Raw genomic sequence first — 17,990 nt, 5'->3', positions numbered from 1 at the left:
TCAGGAGTTGACAGCCAGAGCATCCTTTATCAACTTTCCTACCATCCTTTGATGATCGTTGGCTAGATCCATTAATGATATGCAGTTTCAAAATTTATTTTAAAAATTATCATACAGTTAAATAGATCTTTTTGGGGGGTACATTTCTGTGGCTTTTAAAACATGTATAGATTTGTGTAACCATCACTACAGCCAGAATATAGAACCAATCTACTAACCCCCAAACCTCTCTTCTGCTATCCCTTCATAGTCACACCCTTCCTCATCTCTGTAAAGTTTGTCAACCACAGATCTGTTCTCCCTAGGTACAGTTTAGCTCTTCAAGAATGTCATATATATGAAATAATAGTTTGGAATCTTTTGAGACTGACTTCGGTCACTCAGAATAATGCTTTGAGATTCATCTAAATTGTTGTATGTGCTAGTAGTTCATTCCTATTTATTCCTGAGTTGTGTTCTATTGCCTGAATCAACCACATTGTGTTTATTCATTCACCCTTTGAATGACATTTGGATTGTTTCCAGTTTTGAGCAATTTGGAATACAGAAGCTTAAACATTTGTGTATAGTTTTTGCCTGATCATAAATTTTTATTACTCCAGGGTATATACCCAGGGGAGGGATGATTGGACAATATATTAATATATCTTTAACTTTATAAGAAACTTCCAAACAATTTTGCAGAGTGGCTGTACCATTTTGATTCTCATCAGTAATGTATGAGCGATGTCTAATTTCTCTGCATCATCACTGGCACTTGGTATTGTCAATATTTTTTATTTTCAGCTATTATAATAGATATGTGGTGGTATCTCATTGTGGTTTTTCATTTTTCTTGTGACTAATAACATCTTGATGAAGTATCTGCTTTAGTCTTTGGCTCATTTTTAAATTGGGTTGGTAGTTTTCTCATTGTTGAGCTTTGAGAGTTCTTTATGTATTCTATGTGCAAATTATTTGTTGGATATGTGACTTGAAAATATTTTATCACAGTCTGTAGCTGTCTTTTTTTTTTAACATTTTATTGAGTTATAGCCATTTTACAATGTTGTGTCAAATTCCAGTGTAGAGCACAATTTTTCAGTTATACATGAACATACATATATTCATTGTCACATTCTTTTTCGCTGTGAGTTACCACAAGATCTTGTATATATTTCCCTGTGCTATACAGTATAGTCTTGTTTATCTATTCTACATATGCCTGTCAGTATCTACAAATTTTGAAATCCCAGTCTGTCCCTTCCCACCCCCCACCCCCTTGGCAACCACAAGTTTGTATTCTATGTCTATGAGTCTGTTTCTGTTTTGTATTTATGTTCATTTTTTTTCAATCTTTTAGAAATGTCTTTGGCAGGGTAAATTTTTTTTTTCATAAAGTTTAATTAACCTTTATTTTTTCTCTAAATGGTCATGATTTTGGTGTTATATTTAAGAACTCTCATCTTAACCTAGATCGCAAAGATTTTTCTTTCATTTTTTTTCCTAAAAAGTTTTACAGTTAAAACATTTTACAGTTTTATCTTTTATATTTAGGTCTGTGATCCATTTTGAGTTAATTTTTATATATGGTGTGAGGTATGGATCTGAGTTCCTTTTTGCATATGGATATTCACTTAGAGTATCATTGAATTGCTTTTGCACATTTGTTGAAAATCAATTTGTCATATTTGTGTAGGTCTATTTCTCAAACCTGTTTTATTCCATGATCTATGTGTCTATTCCTCCACCAATACCATGCTGTCTTAATCACTGCAGCTTTATAAGAAGTCATAAAATTGGGTAATATAATTCCTCAACCTTGTTCTTTTTAAAAATTGTTTTAACCATTCTAGTTCCACTGACTTTCCCTCTGAATTTCTGATATAGCTTATCTATCTATAAAAAGTCCTGATGGGATTTTGATTGGATTTTTGCTAAATTTATAGATCAATTTCAAGAGAACTGATATCTTTACTATGTTGAATCTTCTGGTCTCTCCATTTATTTAGGCTTTCTTTGATTTCTTCCATCAGCCTATTTTAGTTTTCATACAGATCCTGTATGTGCTCTGTTAGATTTATAATTATATGTACTTTAGTTTTACTAGATAGTGCCCCCAAAGATTGTATTAATTTATCCACCTGTTGGTGGTTGAGAGTATCTATTTCCCAACATTCTTACCCACAGTGGATATTGTCAATTTAAAAAATCATTTTTCATATATATATAATATATATTATTTTTCATATATTTCATATATATAATATATATTATTTTTCATATATTTCATATATATATATATATATATATATATATATATATATATATATATACACACATTTTTTACAGTGATTTATTTCATAGGGTGGGTAGACAAGGTCACCTTCCTCCACCTCTCTTTAGACCTAGCCTATTGAATTTAGAGTGTGTGTCCTGAACACAGGGAATTGCAGATTTAATGTATGTGCCACATTGTGCAGATAATTCTCACCTCTTGCCACATCAAAAGAAAGGCTCCTGTGAACCTTGCTTAATATCTTTTCAACTTTTAAAGGAATGAAACTGACCAGTTTCTAGAAGAGCATTTTAGCATTTTAGATCTGAGATTCCCAGAGATATTTCAGAGTAAATGAGCTATGGCTTGTTAGTTGGAGGCCCAAGTTGAATTTCCAGCTCTGCCATTGACCTCAGATGTGAATTTGGGAAACCACTTTGCTGTCCTGTCCTCAGTTCCTTGCAAGTTTAATGGGACTGAAGATGCAAGGATTGCTCTAGTTCTGTGCTCTTGGTTTATAAAAATGATCAATTACACTTCTCAAGTGGTAAATAAAGAAATAGAGGAGTAGCGAAAAGAAAATAATAAGGAGAGGGAAAAAAAGAATCAAAGGGGAAAAAGAATCCAAGGTCTGATCACTGCCTCACTAGGGGTTGACTAGTTGTCCAAATCAGCAGTCATTCCAAGAAAGCTTTCCCAAGAGGGAGTGGATGATGTCAGTCATCTCTAGAACAAGACCAAGTGTCTGACCTCCCAGTTGGGGGTCAGAAATTCCATTTGCACACTCCAAAACAGCTATTGTTAAAAATCTTCCTTTGCTATTTTTCAGTTTTGTGATTATAGTTCATTTTCTCAATAGACCAATAAATGTGTTAATCTTGTGGATTTCATATGTAAATGTGGCTTTTGAAAATGCCAATTTCTTGGAGGCAACAGGTGGTAATCAGAAAAAGAAAAAAAAAAAAACGCCAATAATTTTTCAATGGAAGGAATGGAGATTCAGAGAGATCAAGGTAGCCAATTCCACAATTATTTTTTGAGTGCCAGAGGCTATGCTGGCTGCTAAGGATTCTGAGATGAGTGAGGCATCCATGTCATTACCATTAGTGACACTTACAGGAACTGCCCAAAGAGATTCCCAGTAAGTGGTGAAGCTTGCATTCACACCCTGGTCTGCCAGGCTGTAACACCAGTTTAGAGAACACTAGATCATGCTGTTTTCAATATCTGTGAGATGTGTGGCCGAGCACTCTGATTCACCATTCTGCGTCTAGTTAACTCCAATATTTCCTAGCCCAGTAGAAAAGTAACTTTGCCCTTTACATTACTGGCTAAACATTTGATTACAATAACAGTGCTGTTATAATAACAATGCATATGTTAAAGGCTTTTCACATACTAGAAAAGAGATATTGATTGTTTGATAGACTTTTTAAAAAACTTATCATTTTGAAATAATTGTAAATTCACAAGAAGTTGCAAAGATAGTAGAGGTCCCTGTATCTGTCAAGCAGTCTCTTAACTATATGTGTGTGTGTGTGTGTGTGTGTAGCTGTATCTATCTATACACATATAATACCAAAGCCAGGAAATTGGCATTTACAATATATGTATATAGTCCTTTGCCATTTATCACATGTGTAGATTTGTATAATCACCACTGCGAGCAGGATACGGCACTGTTCCATTACCACAAAGATCTCCCTCATGCTACTCCTCTATAGCCATTCCTACTCCCTTTCCCCTGTGATCCTTGGCTCCTGGAAACCACTAATCTTTTTTTTCATCTCTATAATTTTGTCATTTTGAGAATTTTATATAATGGAATCACTCAATATGTGACCTTTTGAGATAAGCTTTTTTCCATTAGACTTAACACCCTTGAGACTCATCCAAGTTGTTGTGTGTATCAATTGTTTTATTTCTGAATAGTTTCCATGGTATGGATGTACCACAGTTTGTTTAACTGTCTTCCTACTGAGGGCCATTTTGATTGTTTCCAATTTGGGGCTATTATAAATAAAGTTGATATGAATATTTATAAGTGGGTTTTTGTATGGACATACAGTATCATTTATTCTGGGATAAACTTCCTGTGAGTGTAATTGCTGGATTGTGTGGTACTTCTGTGTTTAGTTTTCTTAAAGAAACTGTCAAGCTCTTTTCCAAAGTGGCCACACCATTTTGCATTCCCGCCGTCAATATATGAGAGATCTAGTTTGTCAACATCCTTGCCAACATTTGGCACTGTCAATATTTATTTTAGCTGTCCTAATAATAGGTGTTAGTGGTATCTCATCCTGCTTTTAATCGCATTTCCCTGATGACCAGTAATGTTGAATAGCTTTTCATGGAATTATTTGCCATTCATATATCCTCTTTGGTGAAATGTCCATTCATATCTTTTGTTTGTTTTCTAACTGGATTATTTTTTTACTGTTGAGTTTTTAAGGTTTTTTTTTTTTTTTTTAAAAATCTAGACACTAGTCCTTTGTCAGATGTGTCATTTGCAAATATTTTCTCCCACTCTGTAGCTTATCTTTTCTTCCTTTTAACAGGTCTGCCTCAGAGTGAAAGTTTTTAATTTCAATGAGGTCTAATTTATCATTTTTTCATTTTATGGACTGTGCTTTGGATATCATGTTTAAGAACCCTTAACCAAGCCCATCATCATGAAATTTTTCTCCTATGTTTTCTTCCCAGAGTTTTATAGTTTTACATTTTATGTTTAAATTGATGATCCATTTTGAGTTCATCTTTGTATAACGTGTGAGGTTTAGGTTGAGGCTCAATTCACTTTGTTATCAGTGAATTATTTTTGCACCTTTGTCAAAAATCAGCTGGCTGTCCTTTGTGGGGCAATTTCTGGGTTCTCCAACATATTCCGTTGATCTGTGTGTCTCCCTCTGCCAGGACCACACAACCTTGATTACCATAGCTATAGAATACATCTCAAAATTGGGTAAAGTGAATCCTCCCACTTTATTCTTCCTTTTCAAAATTCTCTTAGCTATTTTGTCTCCTTTGTCTTTCCAAGTCAATGGAAGGATAATAGTCTCTTCAATTAATGGTGCTGGAACAGTTACATAAGCCTGAGGCAAGAAAGTGAACCTAGACGTAAACCCTTACACCTTGTGCAAAAATTAACTCAAAATATATCAAGACTTCAATGTGAAATGCAAAACAATAAAACCTCGAGAAGGAAACATAGGAGAAAATCTTCATAGCACGATCCTTAAAAGGAAAAAAAAAGATATGTTAGACATCAAAATGAACATCTGCTCTGGAAGAGATCTATTAAGAGAATGAAAAGATAAGTTACAGAGTAGGAGAAAATAATTCCACAAACCATGTATCTGACAAAGGGCTAGTATCTAGAATATATGAAGAACTCTCAAAACTCAACAGCAAAACAAACAATTTAATAAGAAAATGGGCAAAAGACATGAACAGACATTTCACCAAAGAGGATATACAGATAACAAATAAGCCCATGAAAAGGTGTGCAGCATCACTAACCACTAGGGAAATGCAAATTAAAGATGACACTATAAGATGCAAATGACACAATAAGATGTCATTACACACCTATCAGAATGGGTAAAATAAGAAGTTAGTGACAACATCAAATCCTTGCTGGTAAGGATGCAGAGAAACTGAATCATATAAAAATTGATTAAGTAAAATGGTACAGTTACTCTGGAAAATATCTTGGCAGTTTATTATGAAACAAAAAATGGAAGTTTCATTTTTTGCATGTTAACTTTATAACTAGCAATGTTGCTGAACTCTAGTTAGCTCGAATAATATGTTGGTAAGTTATCTTGGCTTTTCTATGTAGAAAATTATTTCTTTGAATTGTTACCCATTGTTCATTCCTTTTCAATTTCTGTATCTGTTACTTATTTTTCTATTCTTATTGTGTTGGCTAAGACCTCTAGGACAACACCTTCTTCCAGCCTTTAAAGATGATCTTCTGATGTTTCATCATCCAATTGGAGGTTTGCCAATGGATTTGGTGTATGCCCTTTATTAATTTAAGAAAGTCCTCTTCTAATCTTTCTAATCCTAGTTTGTCAAGACTTCTTTTTTTCGTTTTCATAAATTGGTGTTGAATTTAGCAATTAAAAAAAAACCCCATCTATTGTTATGATCAAATTTTCTCCTTGGATTTGTTAATGTGGTAAAATAGATTGCTAGATTTTTTTGTGTGTTTTTGTTTTGTTTATTATTTTGATAGGAAAACCTTGTGTTCTGGGATACAAAACTACCCTTATAGAAGTCTTCTGTTTCTTCCAAGACTCAAGAGGTTTTACTGTTTCTGGATTAGTCTTCACATTAATTTCTTGCTCTGGGATTCTTGTGCTGTGTGAGTAGCATAAATTCTGATCCCATATGCACCTGTGGAATAAACTTGTACTTTTGACTTTTCCTGAGCGATTCTTTATTTCTCTACTCAGGTCCTTAGACAGAAGGCCATCTTCCTTGCTGTTTCCCTGGACTTACACTTTTCAGTAGGCCAAGTCTTTTAGGATTCTGAGCCCTATTCACCTAAGCCTTGGGTGTTTATTCTCAAGCTCCTAGCCGTCAGTCCTATTTCTGGGCTGGACCCTTCTGAACTACTGTGACATAAATGAACACTCTTGATGCCTGGACTTTGAACCCTTTGTTTCTGGAATCTGGGAATTTTCTTATTCTCCTCCCCACCTGCGAGGCTCAGCATATATTAAATTATTTTTATTATTATGTTTCATCTAGTGTTTCTATAATTGGGGGGTTGGAGGGAGAGTTAAACCAGCTCAGTCTACCATATTTCTAAAAATTCTCTCCTCCTATGAAAGAGAGAATTTTTTCCTAGGAAGAAATATTTTTGGATTTCCAAACTGTTGTAATATTATAAAAAAAAATAATGTAAAGTGAATCCCCAGCCAGCTTCATCCATGGGATATGAGTGTCTACCTCATGGGGTGATTGGGATGATGAAATGAAATAATGCCAGGTGGTAAGTTTATTCCAGTTTCTGGGCCATGTGAATACTCAGTAATAGTTAATTATTATTAAAATAATTCAGATTATCCACATTATCTGGAGGCACCTACTTTCTGCTCTGCTAGGGTGACTTTTTAAATTTAAATAAACATTTTATTTTAGAGTATTTTTAGATTTACAGAAAAGTTGTACAGAGAGTTTCCAAATACCCCTCCCTCACCGCATGTGCCCCGCTGTTAGCATCTCACATGGTCACTGGACCTGTGTCCCAACTGAGGGACCCATTTACACATTACTATGAACTAAACCCCACACTTTATTTGGACTTGGCTAGCTTTTACCTGTTGCCCTTTCTCTGCTCCAAGATCCCATCCAAGATAACACATCACATTCAATTGTCATGTTTCCTTAGGGTTCTCTGATCTGTGGCAGTTTCTCAGATTTTTCCTTGTTTTTTGATGACCTTAATGGTTTTGAGGGGTACTGGTAGGGATTTCTTAGAATGTCCCTCAATGCGGGGTTATCTGCTGTTTTTCTCACGGTTGGACTGGGTAGAGTTACATCTTAAAATTGAAGAACCATCAGGATGGAATGTGTTAGTCAGCCGTTCAATTTCAGCTGAAGCAGGAGCGAAGGGGAAAGTTTGCTGAATTTCACCCCCAGGGTAACAACACAGGGCCGTCATCCAGTGACTCATCCAGGGACGAAAATGGCCACAGCCACCTTGTGAACGCCTACCACGCTCTGTATGTGATGTATATCCAATCTGTATCTGTGTTTATATCTATACCATTTCTGTCTCTATCTCTAGACGTGTGTGTATGTGCATGTACATATAGTGAATTATAGTCTTGAATCCTAAAAAAAACTCATCCTGGTAAGTCCTATTTTCTTTATCTTAGAAGAAGAGGCTCAGAAGACTTAAGTGACTTGCCAGAGGCCACCCACTAACAAGTGCCAGAGTTGGCATTTAAACCCAGTCCAGCTGTCCCCAGAGCTGGAATCTCTAGCAATACACTGCACTTGCCCTCTACCAGCCCCAACCTCAGGTCACCTCTGACCAAGGACCATAGTGGTATAAATGCCCATAAGATTTATTAAACCTTTGTCCTTTCTCCAAGTTTGTTAATTTTTTTCTTACCTTCGGTTTTCCCTTTGGTGGTCAGCAGTAAAACTCCTAAAACAAAAAAGGGCTTCTATGATTACTTAAGCAGGCTGGGGAGCCTACATCCCACGGCAACCAGACCTTAGGACAGCAACTCCCTTGGGCAAAGACGGGTGGCAGCAGCTTTAAAAGTAGAAGGAAAATAGCTGAGCCCCCTGGAGCCAGCTGGAAACTCACCTGAGACTGAAAAGGGACCCCGGCACCTTGGGGCTTCTCAGCCACTTGCCAAGATGCTTTGTGGAATACGTCTGCTCTGAGTGTGGCATTGTAAGACAAGAGGGATACAGCTAGTAATAACTGAAAATAATTCTCAGTGCTTCCCTTCTCATCCCTTTCCCCTCCTCCTGCTTTGTTTATCTTCACTGGGTTTTCTCCCTGGTCAGACACTCCCCTTACCAGCAGTCCCTGCTCATCTCGGGGTGGATGGAGTGCTGGACACGACCGAAACATTCGTGATTATCCATTTATTGATTAGCAACCTATAGAATTCCCTCATAGTCTTCTAAAGTTGCCTGCAATGTGATGTCCTCATTACTCCCTTATTAGGTTTTGCTTCAGATGGAATTACGAAGCCAAATTGAAATTCATGGTTGTTATGAACCATTTCCAAGACATCACTCAAAAGTACATCAAGAGATGCTTCTCGCCTGCTTCTGCCCGTTAGATTTTGGATCAAGATCCGCATACCATGCCATGCCCATTAATGTGAGGTTGTTGCTTTATTTATGACCTTTTCTCGGTATGTTGCGGTCTATTTCTGTTGTCGCATTTTCACCAACTTATATCAAATTCTGACTTACCTTGCATGTCTGCGGAAGCTGCATGTCTCTGTTACTTTGTTTAGCAGATGCCTGGACCGATTATAATTCCTTTGCCTTTTTCTCCCTCCTTGGACAAAGTGGAGGAGCATGAGCAAAACCAAGACTTTCTCTATGTTTATTTTTAAACAAATCCTCCATAAAAGTTAAAAGATATCATCTCCTTCCTCAGGAAGCTGGCAGCTGTCTGGCCCAGGGACACAATTACAGCTTGGTCATTAAGACTGGAAGTCACCGATCAGTACCTCCCTCTTCTCTACTCAGCGTATGCTGGTGGAAATTCATTTACTAGATCAGCATGGAGGACAGCATAACCTCTTAGGAGTTCTGAGAAGTGGGAGTTCAGAAGTGCACGCATGTCAATGGGGAACCACCCAGCATTACTTTCCCCAGAAGTTCCTGTATTTTTCTCTTGCCTGACTTCCATAGACGCTTAGCTGTGTGAGTGTCAGGGAATGTGGCTAGCTTCAGGGCAATTAGGGGCCAGTTCTCTAGAGTGGAACCAACATAGATGTTGAAGTCAGATAGTCCTCAGTTCCAGTTCCAGTTCCAGTGCCGTCACTTATGACCTTAGCTTTATGACCTTGCGTAAATTACATCATATCCTGAAAATTCCATTTTCTCACCGATAAGGGGGGAGTTAAAACACGTAATTCGTAGTGCTCTGGGGAGGAGCAAAAATCAATAAGTGAAACACATCTAGTAGTTGTGCTCACAGTGTGCCCCACTGCTACCTTAAAATAATTTTCTGGAAAACTGTAAACCCTTGGGTTATTCTGAAGCAAAGATTCTCAGGGAAAGAGTGTGGACCTTGGAATGAGGCAGACCTGTGTTCAAAATCTGGCTCTACCACTTATGAATGTTATGACCTGGAACAAATTGCAAAGATTTTTGAGACTCAGAATTCTTACCTGTAAATACAAGAAGAGTTATGTGGCCTACATAACATATGTGCAAAAACTATTAGTGATTTCCTTTCCTTCAACTTTGACTTTGAACTTGACCATCATTTGTAGGGGTCATTTCATTTAACATGGCTGATGTTTGGTCATCTGAGAAGGTGGTCATGTAGCTTGATAATCTTAAGATGACCAAGCACCTGGAGAGAGTTTTCCTGTTCTAAGTTGTGTGTTTCTGTGTGTGTCTGTGCTTTTCCTTTTTCTTCCAAAACATTTTAATCTCTTTTATTCTCTCCACCCGTGGTGTATAGGCTAATTCCCAGGTCTTTTATTGACCTCTGGGTCAGCTGCACCATTTGTACCTTTGAAGCCAGCCATTGAATGCAGAGACGGGGTGGGCAGAGGTTGGGATGTGCCTCTGTCCCCAGCCCCTCCAAAGACCCCAGCTCCAGGGATGATGAAACCCCTACTTCTTGCCTCCTCATGACCACAGGGATGGAAATGTAACCTTCACAACTCTGGAGCAAGAATAGGAGAGCAAAACTCAACTCATTCTCATCGCCTATTCTTCAAAAACCCTCCCTTCCTTGAACTTTTATTGCTTCCACTTCCCAGCCCTGGCTCAGCCTCCTGACCACAATAGGCCTCAATGCTCCATTCTGCAGTATGGGGATAATATGGCCTCTTACCCCATCTGGGAATGTCAGGAGGTGCTCAGAGAGGTGTCATATACAAAGAGGCTTGCAAAATCTCTGTCTTACGTGGAGTGTGGAGTTACTGGTCACTCCCTCCTACTCCCTCAATGCCTCTGGCTTTCCATGGACCTTCAGAGTTAAACCAATGACGGTTTTGTGGTGTGGCTCTTCTGTACGAAGTACTTTTTCACTTTCATAGCAGCAGTGTGAGGTGGGTATTATGCTCCTAATGTCATAGATGGAGAAACTGATGCTCCATTGTCCCACTTGCCCGAAGTCGCCCAGTTACTGAGTTGTAGAGCTGATTCCTCCGTTAGGTACTCTGAACACAGAGCCTGGAGTGTATAAGCTTTTTAAGAGCCTTCAAAAAATGTTTGAGACCTGAAAAATGATGATTAGCTCAAACATAGTAAAAGAACACTGTGCAATCAAAATGAATATGTATTCAGTTAAACATTTATAGACTATGAAAGGTCAACTTGCCCCTGGCAACTTTACTCTGATGGAGTTATATGTAAATTATATTAATGTGGAATGTTGATGCATTTACTGGTTTGTAAGCTGTGAGACATGTGACACAGAGCCTTCAAAAGCAAAGGAGCTTACGTTGTGGGAAGAGACCGACACAGCCCCAAGTGAAACCCAGTCACAGAACCTGGTCCATCCAAACTGTTTCAGTCTCTTCTGGAGTTTAGCTAAGGCCTTGCTCTGGGCTCTGTCTGGCCTGTGGGTTGGGTAAAGTTACTTTCATATTTCTTTCTAGGGCTTACAGGTGAGTCAGCGAGTCTACCAGCCCCTCATCCACCCACAAAACTGTTAGCGACCATCTTCACTTTTTCTTCATTTGTATCACAAGCCTGGTCATTAGGACATACATGATCTCAATTAAATTCCTTGTATGCTTCTGTTGTGCAAGACTGTAATTGTCGGTGAGGCTCACTGGATTTCTGCCTCAGACTCACAGGAGGCTGGGGTCCTCCCATTCCCATTGTCGAGAAAGGTAGTTACTGCCTTCATTCCCCATCGCTCTACGCTGAAAACAAACCAAAGGACACCAGGCCTAATTGTCCCATCAGCGATGACCTCCCTGCTCGTCTGGCTAGTCCTATCAGCAGAAACGTGCAATTTACTCCCCAGCCTGGGCACTGCCATCTGTCACAGTGTCTCATACCCCGACAGGGGGCTGACTGGCTTGCTGACTCACAACAGAGTCTGTAAATAGAGAGTCCTGAGTGGATGAGGCAGAACGTTGCTGCCAAAATGATGGGAGGTTTCATTGGACACCTGATGCCTGTCTGTTCCCACTGAGCACTTTCTCCCCCAAAACTGTTCTAACTGCATCTAGACCCCTTTCCAGAACCTTCCATTTCATTGCTTTAGAGAAACACAGCCTCCCCACAGTGGAACTTGCAGGATTCCTTAGTGTGACATTTGGAATCTGCCATTACCCATGTCCACCTTTCTTGTGACGATTAATTTTATATGTCAACTTGACTGGACCACAAGATACCCAGAAATTTGGCCAAGTGTTATTCTGGGTGTGTCTGTGAAGATGTTTCTGGATGAGAGTAGTAGACAGAGTAAAGTAGGCTCCCTTCCCTAATGTGGGCGGGCTTCATCCAATCAGTTGAAGACCTGAATAGAACAGAAAGGCTGAGGAGAGGGAACTCTGACTGCGTGCTGAGCCGGGACATTGGTCTTTCTGGCTCTTGGACTTGAACTGAAACATTGGCTTTTCACAGGTTTTCAAACTGGAACATACGTTATCAGCTCCTCTGGTTCTCAGTCCTTTGACTCAGATGGGACCTACGCAATGGCTCTCCTGGGTCTCAGCTTGCCAAATGCAGATCTGGGGACTTCTCAGCCTCCATAATCACGTGAACACACTCCTTAAAATAAATCCCTTATATATATTTAATATAATTATATAATATAAGTGTATTTATATATGAGACTTACTATATATTACATTATATATTATATATACATGTGTATTTAAAGAGGTTTATTTTATGTACACACACATTCTATTCATTCTGTTTCTCTAGAGAACACTAATATAGATTTAATATTATGGACTGAATGTCTGTGTTCACCAATGAAAGTTCATATATTGAAGCCTTAACCTCCAAGGTGATGGTATTGGAGCCAAGACCTTTTGGAGGTAATTAGGGTTAGATGAGGTCCTGAAGGCAAGGTCTTCGTGTGATGACATTAGTGCCCTCGTAAGAAGAGATACCAGAGAGCGCGCTCTCTCTCTCCACCCCCTCTCCTTTCTCTTTCACTCTCTGTCTCTTTTTCTCCTTCCCCAAGCATGCACAAAGAAGAGGTCACGTGAGCACACAGTGAGGTGGTGGCCACCTACAAGACAAGACAAGAGACCTCAGGATGAAACTTCCATTTCTAGCAGCTTGATCTTGGACTTCTTCAAGCCTCCAGAATGTGAGAAATCAATTTCTATTGTTTAAGGCACCCAGTTTGTGGTATTTTGTTATGGCAGACCGAGCAGACTAATACACTTCTTTTAAGGTTTCCTTGGGAGAAGAGAGCACCCAGAATCACACAGGAGCTAGTCCTTGAACTTGTTGGCTGTCAATCCCCCGGCTGCCAGAATGTTGAGAGCTCTCAGCTGAGTCTCTCTCCAAGAACTGCCCTCAGCAGAAGTTCATGTCCTCCCCTAAGCTTATGTCCCATCCTCTGGGACAGCCTGCATCTAATGACTGATACATGTGGGAGTACAAATGCTCCATCCTCTTGCCCAAAGTGGTACAAGTAGTAGGGCCGTCCCAGCCCCGGGCTCTCTGTGGGATGGGCTGAGGTCTCTGCTATGACTGTATCACATCTCAGCCTCTCCCTCTGCCCCATCCCAACCCTTCTGAGTCCCACCCCCCTCCCAAGTCGATGCCAAGGACACCCACCAATAGGCTTCCAGCATGTGGCTTTTCATCTCTGAGTCTGTTTCCTGGGAAACCTGGCCTGAGACCCTTTTATAGTACAAATATTGTATATATCCCCCTTATATGAAATTTATATATAATATACCAACCTCAACACAAAATTAAAAAAAATTCCCTAACCATAAAAAGTAAGGCAATGTTTCATTAAACAGTAATGTGTTTAATATTTAATAAGGTTATAAGGCATCAAGTGAGACTATATCAGAAGATAAAAAGCATTCAGATGCATGTGCCGTAAAATCACCAGGAATTTGAGGGACACCCCATAAAGGCATGGTGCTTCACCAACTTGAATGCTGTGAGCGCTGCTGCAGTGGGGGATAGTCTGTGAATTAGTTATCAACCCTTGGGAAAGTTCTGAACAAAACTAATATAATATTCTCTTGATTTACATGGTTGTTGGCCTTCTGGATAATTCAGTGTAAAAAAGGATAAAAATAGGGAAAAATTACTTTGTGTTTTTATGTAAAGCCGAGAAAGGTTCTCGGCGCAGCTATACAGCTGTGGATTTTTTTTTTTTCCATACAGGACTGTCTGCCAGGATGTTGGGGGTGGTGGTCCTGAGGGTCGTGGGACAATTCTTTTGTGGGATGAATGTAATCATTTCAGGGAATAAGCACATCAGGTCCCCACCTACAAGTACCCCCTAATCATTGAGACAACCCTAAATGCTGCCATAAATTTTCCATTTGCCTTCTGGGAACATGCTGGCTTTGCTGAAGAGGAAGGCCAGTGGAGTAAGGGAAAGGAAGTGAATTGTGAATAGCAGCCCCCAAGCTGAAGCCATCCACTACAGACATACACTTCACACTGATCTGCAGCAAGACCCAGGTTTGAGTCCCAGCCTGTGTGACCCACCTGTAGTGTCTGTCTTACCAGCCCACTCTCCTGTCTTGATTAGAGAAGATTAGTATTGGAGGAATGACATACCTGACTTCCAGGGACCCCTTGATCATCCTCTTTTATCCTCACTAATTGGAGGAGTGTTGAAATAGGAGCCTTTTAAAGTGGACCCTCCCCATTCAGCCTCAGGGGTGACACTGGTGCCCTTTGAAACACTGCCTTGTGGTCTCTGCTAAATTAATAGCTTCTATTTTGAGCACCATGATTGAAGGGCTGTGGCCCTAGCTTTTTCTAGCTCCTTTTTGAGATCGACAGCCATGGTGGGCAAGTCTAGTGTTTATGGTTTGGCAGCCCGATAATTGGTCATTAGTTGGCAAAGACTGCTGTTTTAACGGTTGCAGAGGCCATGTGTTGGGGTGGTTACTCTGGAAGCACACCCATCCCCTCCATTCTCTTTTCTTTCCTCTTTCCTGGGTCTTCTTCTGAGCCTCCCCCTTTTCTTCTGCACCTTTCTTAACTAGACTGCTCCACCTTTCACCTGAAGATGTAGATGGTAAGGGGAGAGAGGGAGGAAATACATTCACTCACAAATGCATAATTCCAAACTGCACCCCCTTTTCTGGTCCCTACTTCCTGCTGCACTGTCTTAGTCTGCCTGGGCTGCTATAACAAAATGCCATTAACTGGGTGACTTATAAACAACAGAAATTTATTTCTCACAGTTTTAGAGCCTGGAAACTCCAAGATTAAGTAAGTTGCTGAAAGATTTGGTGTCTAGTGAAGAGGGTCTGCTTCTTGGTTCACAGATGGTCTCCTGGTGGAGGTGGTGAGGGGGCTCTGTCGGGTCGCTTTTATAAGGGCACTAATCCCATTCATGAAGGCTCCACCTTCATGACCTAATTCTTACCCAAAGGCCCCATCTTGAAATACCATCACATTGGGGATTAAGTTTCAATGCATGAATTTTGGAGAGACATAGCATTCTGTTCACAGCACGCTGACATAACAGTCCATGGTTGGGGGATGCTGAGAACCTCTTTTGCCCTGTACTGTCTCTTTGGTAGAAGATTGGGGAGCATTCTAAGCTATGGATTGCAGAATTAGTCATAAACCGATAAACTAATCCTCTCTGCAAAAATTCTTTCTTTGTAAGCAAAGGAGACTGATTCAGTAGCCTAAGTAAAGAAGGGGCTTGTTCTAAAGCTATTGAGTAACTCATGGAATTAAAGAACTCAGTGAACGAGCAGTTAGCAGAAATCACAGGAATCAGGACACACCAAGACATCTCAGCATTAGAAACATGGGAACTGGTTCCATGGGTTGCTACCATCCGATGACCAAGGGCAGACACCTGGCTTTGTGAACCTTTTCTTAAGACTCAAATTCCTCCTCAGAAAGAGATGCTAATTGTCTTAGCTTAGGTCAATCCACCCCTTCCGTGGTGGGGTTGGGGGAGCGAGATGTACGGAGTGCAGCCCTGCAATTGGCAGAGAGTAAGAGACGTTTCCCTAAGGGAAGAATGCTGCCCAGACTAAAGCTATAAATATCCATTACTGAAGGTTCTATTGCTCTCTTAATGCTTGAAAGCAGACCACGTGATCCTGTGCTGGACCACGCCAGTGACGGACACCTCAAAGACATTGAGGCCACCCTTAAATCAAGTCCCGGGGGGAGACTCAGCCCCTAGGCAGGACTGAGTTGAAATCTACCTCCCTGTGACTTGCTCCTTTTTCTTGCTCCTAGTATCCATTTTCCTGGAGCCCCACAGATAGTCAGTTCTATCCTTCAAGGGATGGTGGGCTCAAGATTTGATGATAGAACTCGTGTCTTCGTGGGTCATTTCTTCTCCAGGCTTAAACATCCTTAGTTCCTTCTGTCATTCCTCAACCTCTTGGTGGTTTCTGGCCATTAAACAAGTGCATTCATTTTCAGGATTACACATCTCTTTACAGTTGCTTGAGGCAGTTTCCAATTTGCGGATTGTACCTTCATTCAAGAAATACTTATGGAGCGCCTGCTTGGGTCAGTCTCTGTGTTAGATGCTGGGGATACAGAACAAGCAAACATAGACCTCCCCTCCACCCCATTATCTGGATCTTGGCTAGTATTGACCATCTTCCCTCCTCCCATGCCCCTTCTGCTCAATTAGACAGGCTGCATGGGAAAATAAATGGAAAAGGTAACTCTTTCCTCTCCCCAACCTTAGAGCATGCTGACTTAAGCATTTTTACTTTCCAATAAAAAACTACAATTTGTTTTTTTCCAAATAAAATATGCAATTAACATTTGACCATCTGCTACACGTTAGACATGACATTAGATAATTCCTTGTGTTTTATCACTTATCAGTAACCTCTTGGGAGTTAAGTATACTGGCCCACTTTTTACTGATGAAGCTCCTGGGGTCCTCACAGTATAAGTGAATTGCCCAAGGACAAGCTGGTATGGGAGCTGAACTGTGTCTCTGATTTTTTCGTATAGGTAAAAATGTTTTGTTTTATGATGACAAGACCATGAGCTTCTGGAAGGAAGACACTGTGGTTTTTTTGCCTCTGAATTTCTGGCACCTGGCACATGCTAAGGGCTCAACACATGTTGGGTGACTGGGTAGTCGTTGGATTCTCGGGGTGCGAACAGACATTTGAGGATGTGGCGTCTATCCCATATTTTACATGCTTTCTGAAGGGATGACCTTACTGTGTCTGCTGGGATATGCCTGTAGCGCCCTCTACAGGCCACGATCTCTCATGCCTTTGTTATTCCTTCTTGCCTATAGCTAACTGTTCCTTCTCCTGGAGGGCTGGTTCCCTAATAATGCTTTGTTATTTTGACTGAACAAATACCCATTTATCTCTTAAGCTTCGCGTTAAATGCCATCTCCCTGACTTTGTGATTTGGATTTCCTGCACCCACATTTCCGCAATGCTTTGCACAGACTGCCGAGGTATCAACTGCCTTGCTGTGCTGAATTGTCTGTTGGCTTGACTCTCTGTCCACTAGGCTGGGAGTGTTTTAAGGGCAGGGGCTGTGTTTCTTCTCCTTGGTGTCTTCAGCTTCCAACATAATGGGTGTCACACGGCAGATGGCCAGTGAATGCTTGTGGAATGAATGAATGGGTGAAAAATGAATATATCTTGGAACTGATATAAAATCCAAGAACAATAATATCATGACCACCAACTTCATGAAGTTCTCAGTATCAAAAAAGTAGAATCAATAAAGCCTAAAGATTAGCATTTTGTTTAGATCTCAGAGAAACAGTCAGAAACCACTTTATGAAATGATTCTGTGCAGCAAGAATAAGAACCAGGAAAATTATTGCCCTCCCCCAGGAGATGAGAGCACTTTTCACAGCTCTGTAGACCAT

This window comes from Camelus bactrianus, chromosome 12 (genome assembly GCF_048773025.1).
Source record: "Camelus bactrianus isolate YW-2024 breed Bactrian camel chromosome 12, ASM4877302v1, whole genome shotgun sequence".
Taxonomy (NCBI): Eukaryota; Metazoa; Chordata; class Mammalia; order Artiodactyla; family Camelidae; genus Camelus; species Camelus bactrianus.
The sequence above is the reverse complement of the archived record's forward strand: the minus strand, read 5'-3'. Positions refer to the sequence as shown.